Genomic DNA, 7987 nt, shown 5'->3' with positions numbered 1-7987 from the left:
TCTGGTCTGTACCTTCTTTTTTAATCAATATTATATTGGCCTCTCTCCAAGATTTTGGTATTTTCCTGTCATTGAGCACAGCATTGAAGACATCTAATAAATGTTGGTTCTGATGTTCTTTGTATAGCTCTGCAGGTATGAGCCAGATGCTTTGTTGTTGTTGTTTCTTCATTGAGCATTAATTTCATATCTTCTGGAATCTTTGGTAAATCAGCTTTCCTTAGGTAGGTTCTAATATTTTCTTCTGAGTAATTTTCATTTCTTGTGTATAATTTTGCATAGAATCTCTGGGCAAAATCATTTAGGTCTTGAATGGTCAACATCAGTGAAATAAATTGGATTTGGTAAGTAATTTATATATAGCCCATGCTCCATTTTCTCTTGATTGGTTTGGTCACAATTGTATTAAAGAGAAATCATACTGTAAGAAATTAAATCAATAAACTTTTCTACAAATTCTCATCCCATGAAGCCAATAAAGTGGACTGTTGACCATTCCTTTGATGAAATAATAATAATAATAACAACAGCAACAATCATCATCATCATCCAGTAAAATGTGCATCTTTCATTTGGAAAAATGCCAATGTGCCCTCTTATTAATGTGCCCTGTTATGCTCTTTTGGCGTCTTCATTCTTGAATAAAATATATGTAAAATTTTTTTATAGTTATATGCCTTGCAATAAAATTCTAGCTTTATCAGAAATTAGTAAACTCTTTATTTCTGGATTTCCCAGTGCTAAAAATTGTATTCAATAGTAATGATCCAATATGCACATTTAAAGATATTGGTTTCAGAATATTAGAAAATTCAACATTGTATCTTCTTTTAAAATAGTCCTTCTAATAAAATACAAATAACCCATAATCATGTATTTTATACATCATTGCTTTCAGTGAAGGAGGCACAAACATACTTAAATTTCTGGAAAGCAAAATTCAGCAGAATTTTAATTTAGGAGATCACGATCTCCTATCTTGTTTTAGGTCTCTTCTCTTTTTATCAAGTGGGATCCATTCTATGACTGCCTTTGTCCACCTGCCATCAGTTCCACTTGCTATGTGACCAGCCCATTCAATTCTTTTACTCTGAACCCTGAAACTGAATTGCAGGTAGAGTTTATGTAGTTCAAAATAATACAGCACTGTGTACAACAGATCAATAAAGATAAACTTTGCATCCTTTAATTTTATTATCATTTATTGTAGTAACATTTTATGTTTCATTTTATTTAGGTATTATTCTGGGCTTTTCAGAAATTTCTAACAATGTATTGGAGAAATGAAGCTTTTAGAGTTCATTGAAATAGTGCTGCATCTATATAGTATCACGCTTGGGAATATTAAAGCAACAACTACCCAAACCTATTGTATATATAAAAATCAAAGATTTAAACCATACAGCAGAGAATAATATTATGTACATACATATTTATATAGAACAAATATATCAATGCTTACAATATACTGAACTGTCTATATTATCAAATACAAATACAAAATACTAGCTGGTGTGCTTTCACATTCTATGTGATTGTGTTAAATCAGTTTGAACTACTGTGGAAGACAAATTACAAACCAAGTTCCAGTTTGTTAAATAATTAAGATCAAAACAAAATTACATGTGCAGGATCAGTTTGATACATGTTATATATACTTGTCATAGGAATCCCACTAGAACCAGCCTCTTTCTGCATCTGAGCCCACTTCAGTTGTCATGATTCGACATCCTTATTATGCAATTATTGACATCATATCGAAGATTAATCTATTAGCCACAGGAAGCAGAGAATCTCACTATAAAAACTTTTAAATTTATTAGTGCTCATTTTTGACAACTAGTCATAAAAACTATACTTTGGTAGCAGTAAAAAGTAGGAGCAGCTTTGACTGGCTAAGATTTAATTTATCTTTTGAGTTCCATAAATTGGAGAATTCTGATAGTCATTTATAACTATCCATTAGCCTGAATACTCTCTATAAACCACAGCTACCGAGAAAATGGGCCTTTTTCATCCCACAGCAGCAGTCAATTTTTGTAATAAATGATATTATTAAAAGTTAGCATAATACAAAATTTATCATATTTTCTCACTTTCTGTAGTGGGCACTCCTAAACTTAATGTAATTTATTGATGAGTAAGTGAAATACTTTCAGAAATTGATGCTATTTTTATATCTTGTTTTGAGTATACTTATTAAAGTTATAGTTAGTGATTTAAAATAATTCTTTCATTTTTCTTTATGTACATACATTATATGTACTGTGTGTATATATATATATATATATATATATATATATATATATATATATATATATATATATATATATATATATATATATATATAATCTTCACTTTTGGACAACTTTTTTCTAGTTTCTAGAAATAGTAGTTATCAAAACCAAAGTAAGTCTTGATATGTACTATATACATAATTAGATCCAGGTACCTTCACAATTCACATTTTTATTCTGTCCTGGTCCAAAAAAAATGGACACAGGTGATAATGCATAAATAACCATCCTTTAACAAAGTGGGATTTAATCCACCTTAGGTCCATTTAGTGGTATTAACAAAGTTTTTGGAATCTTGCCGTTGACTAGAAGTAATGTCCTCTTCTACAGTCAAAAGTCTTTTGTTTGTTTGCTTGCATTTGGCTAATGAAATTCAACCACTTCAATGGCAAAGAAAAACAAACAATTTCCTTCCAAATTAATGCTGATTGGAATGTGAAGAGTTGTAAATCCAATCCAAGAGAATTAGAGTCATGCTCCCAAACATAAAGATTATGCCAACAATGAGGAAAATCAGGGCCTGTAATTGGGAAAGTATAGCAAAAACAATTAATTAGTAGGAAGAGCTACAACTTAGCTCAATAATTGAAAAAATATGGATGACTCACTCCAATCTTTTGAGGTGATCTCAAAGGCTCTTTCTTGACAATCCGAAGATAAAAGGCAGCAGGCAAAATAAAAATCAGCATTGTTGCAGCAGAGGCACCTGCAATAGGAAACATAGTCTTATTGTTTAGGAAATGAAAGCAAGCTAAGGGGCTTTTAAAAAGAGGCTTATTACTATTAATTTCTCTCCAAAGCATAGTAACATTGCAATATGTTAAGGTATTGAGATTTAAGAGCTGACCAGCTGTAAAGTTGATGTAACGTAAGGCTGATGCAATGAAGATGTGTCTTATCTCCATTGCAGAGTTTTCCATACAGAGTTAAGAAGATTGCTTGTTTGTCAGGTATTTGCCTACCACATATATATTTCTGTGTATATCTTGTATATAAATCACTGTCAAATAGTCAAAGACTCTATGTGCTGTATTTTGCTCCTGGGTTGTCTCACAATAGCAGTCACACTGCATACGCTCTGACAGGTTATGGGCCCAGAACAGAGAGAAGGTTAATGTGACTGGAGAGCCTAGAGAGAAGAGAAACCCAGTGGGAGCTTGCACCAGAGTAAGTGGTTTAAATATGATTAGTGGCAACATGGCCTCCGTTGGCCTAATGGGAGGAGATTTCTTGGTATCTTGGCTGAATGAGACAAACTACCTCTTCTGGAATGTGACGATGGAGATGTACCTGCAGAGGAGGAGTTGTGGATGATTGTTACTGATCCACCGGTAGTTCAGGATGATGGGGACCAGAGGAAAAACGAAAAGGCATTAGCCAGCATAATTCTGGCTTTGGAGGACAGTCAACTGATACATGTGAGGGGTCTCCAGTCTGCAAAAGAGTGCTGGGAGGTGTTGTGCAGTGTGCACATGAGAGAAACTGCATGCAGTAAAGTGTTGCTGACTAGAAGACTGTATAAAACACAGCTAAAGCCAGGGAGTATATGTCCACACATCTGCAGAATATGAGAAGGACATTCCTTGAGTTGGAAGAAAGAGGAATGACATTTACTGAGCACACAAAGTATATGTGGTGCTCAGTTTCTTGGACAGTTCATGGGACGTTCTTGTAACAAGTCTGGAGCCTATACAAGAACAGGATTTAACCACTGGTCGATTATTAGAGGAGGAGCAGAAACAGCTGGAGAGGAAATAAGGAAAGGGAGGAGAGAACGCTCAGCACAGATCACCATCTTTCCAGGATGGTGGCAGAGTAGCTGAGACAGTGAACTTTGTGAAGAGGTGCTACATGGTGGTTCTACTGAGCATCTCCAGAGACATTGCCCTGAGAGGAGGAACAGAGGAGCAGCGAGACAAGGGCGCAGGACTACTCAGCACATATGGAGTGGTTCTCCAGCATCATTTTCCTTGGCAGCATCAATGACTGAAGACACCAGGAATTCATGGTTGTTGCGGCGTGCCAGGATATTGCTAATAATCCACAAGCATTTTCTGGTTTGAAACCAGCAATGCAAACCTGGGTTAGTCTGGCCGATGGACAAAGAGCTGCTGTAAAAGGGGAAGATAATGTTTATGTACCAGAAATAGGTGATACATTGTACAATGCCTTATATGTACCTGCATTAGAACTTAATCTGTTGAGTATATGCAAGTTAGGCAAGTAAGGTTATGAAATATTATTTGTAGAGGGACAGTACACCAGTAGGAAAAATGGACAGATATGTGCACAAGGGGTTAAGAAGGATGGCCTGTACATTCTGGGAAGGCAGGAAAATAATTGTTCATATGTACTTATGAATGTTCTCACACATGACAATTGTGTACATTTGTTACATAGGAGATTGGGGCATGCAAGTTTTAACATACGAAAAAGATGCCAGACTTAGCTGAGGGGCTGAAGTTAAAGAAATGTAATGTACATTTAGATTGTGCTGTTTATAAGGAGTCTAAATTCAGGGTGTATCCTGTAACTAAGAAAAGTGCAAGAACAACAAGAGTATTGCAATTAGTTCATGCTGATTTGGTTGGCCCTATGGTACCCTCTTTAGGAAGAACTAAATATGCCTTAGTCATAATAGACGACTACAGTAGATATGGGTATTGTTATCTGCTGAAAAACAAGACTGAAGTATTGCAACAATTCAGGCAATGGTTTACACTTGTAGAGTGACGATATGGGTATAAAATATTCCAGCTGCAAACAGACAGTGGAACTGAGTTTATGTCTGAGAAGTTCCAAAGGAGGTTAAGCATTCTAGACACAAGGCATAGAAGAATGAATCCATATTCGCTGGCTAAAAATGGAGTGGCTGAAAGGAGGAATGGTGTGATATAGACCATGAAGGACGCATTGCTTGCTGATGCAAGCATGAGTAAAATATACTGGGGGAAAGCCATGAGGACATTGAATTATATCATTAACAGGATGGAGTGTAGCAATACAGAAAATGTCATATTTCCTGTTGCATGGAAGGAAATCTTCCTTGGCTCCATTTAAGTTCTTAATTTGGCAGATATACCTGGGTGCACCAGGAGAAAAGGACAGAAAAAGGTCAGGAAGCTTAGATTTGTTGGGTATGAGCCAGGAACAAAAGGGTACAGGTTTACAGATGGCACTAAACAAGTAGAGATTTCAAAATCTGCTAGTTTTGTGGAGCAGAAAAATTGGAACAAGGTACATGCTAATCATGGTGTGTTCAGGCCAATGCATAGTCCTAGTTTACTGGAAGGTGAAACAGGGAAGATAAGACATGAAACTGGATCAGATATAGATTTAGAAGAGGATAGACTGTGATAAAAAGTGAAAACACAGAAGATATATATATATATTGAAGAGATCTGAAACAGTAATGCAGGGATATATAATACCAAGGAGATCTATGAGGAGTAATAAAGGTATACCTCCAGAACAGTTCACTGCAAGTGAGGTTAGAGCATACAGTGTCAGGTTTGAACCCCAAAGTTGCCAGGAGATAATGTCATTGCCAGAAAGGAAAAAGGCAGTAGGGTGCAAATGGTGTTACACAGATGTTTTATTACACAATAATGAACTGCAGTATAAAGCATGGTTTGTTGCACATGGTTTGTAATATTGTTTGCTGACACTGTAATTGGAATTAAACTGGTATGTACGTTTGTTAAAGGATGCAAATGTATACGTATAAGATATATCAGTATTTGTAAACTGATATGTTAACAAAGCCTGTATCTGTGGAAAAGTATAAGGACTATGTTAAAGACTTTGGTTTATCAGCTGCTCAGCTTTAAATGGGGGAATATTAAGGTATTGAGATTTAAGAGCTGACCAGCTGTAAAGCTGATGCAATGTAAGGCAATGTAATTAAGATGAATCAGCATTGGTATTGCCAGTTTTAGACTAAGAAGGGGTCCACAGAAGTTTTACCACTTTAAGAGGCATTTATATAAGGCAGCCATTAGAGGGTATATACTCTCTCCTTGTGTTAAATAGTCAAAGCCTCTATGTGCTGTGTTTTGCTTCTGGGTTGTCACACAATAGCAGTCACGTTGCAAACGCTCTGACAGGTTATGGGCCCAGAACAGAGAGAAGGTCAGAGTGACCTTCAATTTTCCATTAATTCAAAAATCCAAGACTTTAACATTTGCAACAGTGTTTTTCAATCTCAGCAACTTTAGTGATGGCCGAGGAATTTGGGAGTGAAATCCATACATCTTAAAGTTGATGAAACACTGCTGTAAAGCATAGTAGTATTTAAACATTTTGTCTTATGTGAATATCAGAAGATACATTATTGTGTGTACGTCTCTTAATTCTTATCTGTAATAAAAGTCTTATTTATCTGATCTATCTGAATGTTTCCTGCCAAGAAAGCCTATTCTCAGTTAGATGGTTCATTGTTTGGAGAGGTGAGATTTATAGCTTGCTAACCTCTGGGCTAAAGTCTGACAAGATGACTACTCCAATTTTGGAGATTCTAATATTCCCAGCTCTGTAACACTTTGCATCCAACCTTCCTCTATTTCACTTAAATTAAATCCCTTGAACATTTCTTCTCAAATGCTGGGTAAGAAACAACTGGTCACTTATAGCCCAGTAGACCTAATTCTAAATTTGAATTTTCAATATTATAGTTGCTCCAATCTGAACCAAACTAAAATTACTGTTTTCTGAATATGCATTTTTAATATATTATCAGGTATCCAGTAAATTATATTGCCAGAAGTTACAAATAGACAATGAGAATCTTCTATTACAATACCTGACATTTCTATGAATGTATCTATGCAGAGGTGGGATTCAAATTATTTAACAACCAGTTCTTCAGCCAATGACCAGCTGGGTTGGCATAGCTGGGTGGGCATGGCTGGGGGCATGACTGGGTAGATGTGACCAAGGGTGTGACAGCAATCAGCCTCCTGTAGCACTCTGCCAGTCAAAATGGGGCATAGGGGTTAATTATAAAATGTGGGCTTTGCTTTGGACACATCCAGATCCAGCAAGCAAGGGGTGTAAACTGCACAGAAAATACTCTTTTGTTTGGTTATGAAGAAATATCGCCATATGTACACTAAATGTAGACTGACTTTTTAGCTACACATCTTCCCAGCAAACAGCAGATTTTAAAGCTACAGGTTAAAAGGATTCATTTTAGGATGAGTAACCAGTTTGCATGTTGGAGGTTCCTAAAGGAATGCTTGGAAACTATGCATTTTAAAACATTTGAGGGAAGGGTGCAGAGTAGCTCTTCTGTGCCTGAGGCTGTAGAGACCTGGCACCGATCAAATACCATTTATGAAGCAACTGATCAACACTGACAGGGTAAGCCACTAGTATATGAAAATAAGAGCAAACTTCACTCCCTTCTAGGACTGATGATATTATCTAGTTTGGTAATGAAACATCTGCAAGAAAACCATCAAGCTCAGAGAGGACCAAGGACCCCACAGTTCAACACTGAGCTACAAGTATTCTCTTCTATCAATAAATACTTTTAAGGTTAGAGGGACTCAGAGCCTGCCTTATATGAAATGTCTCCCAGTAGATTTCATTCTAAATTTTGATATGATTTCTGTAAATAAGGAATCTAGAATTATAATGGCTGAATATTTGATCCTTCATACATAAAAAAATACAAAGCTAAGGTATAA

At 36.0% G+C, this 7987-nt stretch overlaps 1 long non-coding RNA gene across 1 annotated transcript; it reads right to left on the bottom strand.

Moving 5' to 3' along the window:
- Nucleotides 1-2780: 2780 nt before the first annotated feature.
- Nucleotides 2781-3588, bottom strand: LOC148123796 (uncharacterized). The gene is made up of 2 exons (XR_015740524.1): nucleotides 2906-3588; nucleotides 2781-2817 (listed from the first exon to the last, which is right to left on the bottom strand). It is a non-coding gene; the product is annotated as an uncharacterized LOC148123796 (long non-coding RNA).
- Nucleotides 3589-7987: the final 4399 nt, after the last annotated feature.

The sequence above is a fragment of the Pseudonaja textilis genome, unplaced genomic scaffold (assembly GCF_049901715.1).
Source record: "Pseudonaja textilis isolate UNSWEBS1 unplaced genomic scaffold, rPseTex1.2 PTEXCTG385, whole genome shotgun sequence".
NCBI classification, from domain to species: domain Eukaryota; kingdom Metazoa; phylum Chordata; class Lepidosauria; order Squamata; family Elapidae; genus Pseudonaja; species Pseudonaja textilis.
This window is presented reverse-complemented; position numbering and strand designations above follow the sequence as displayed.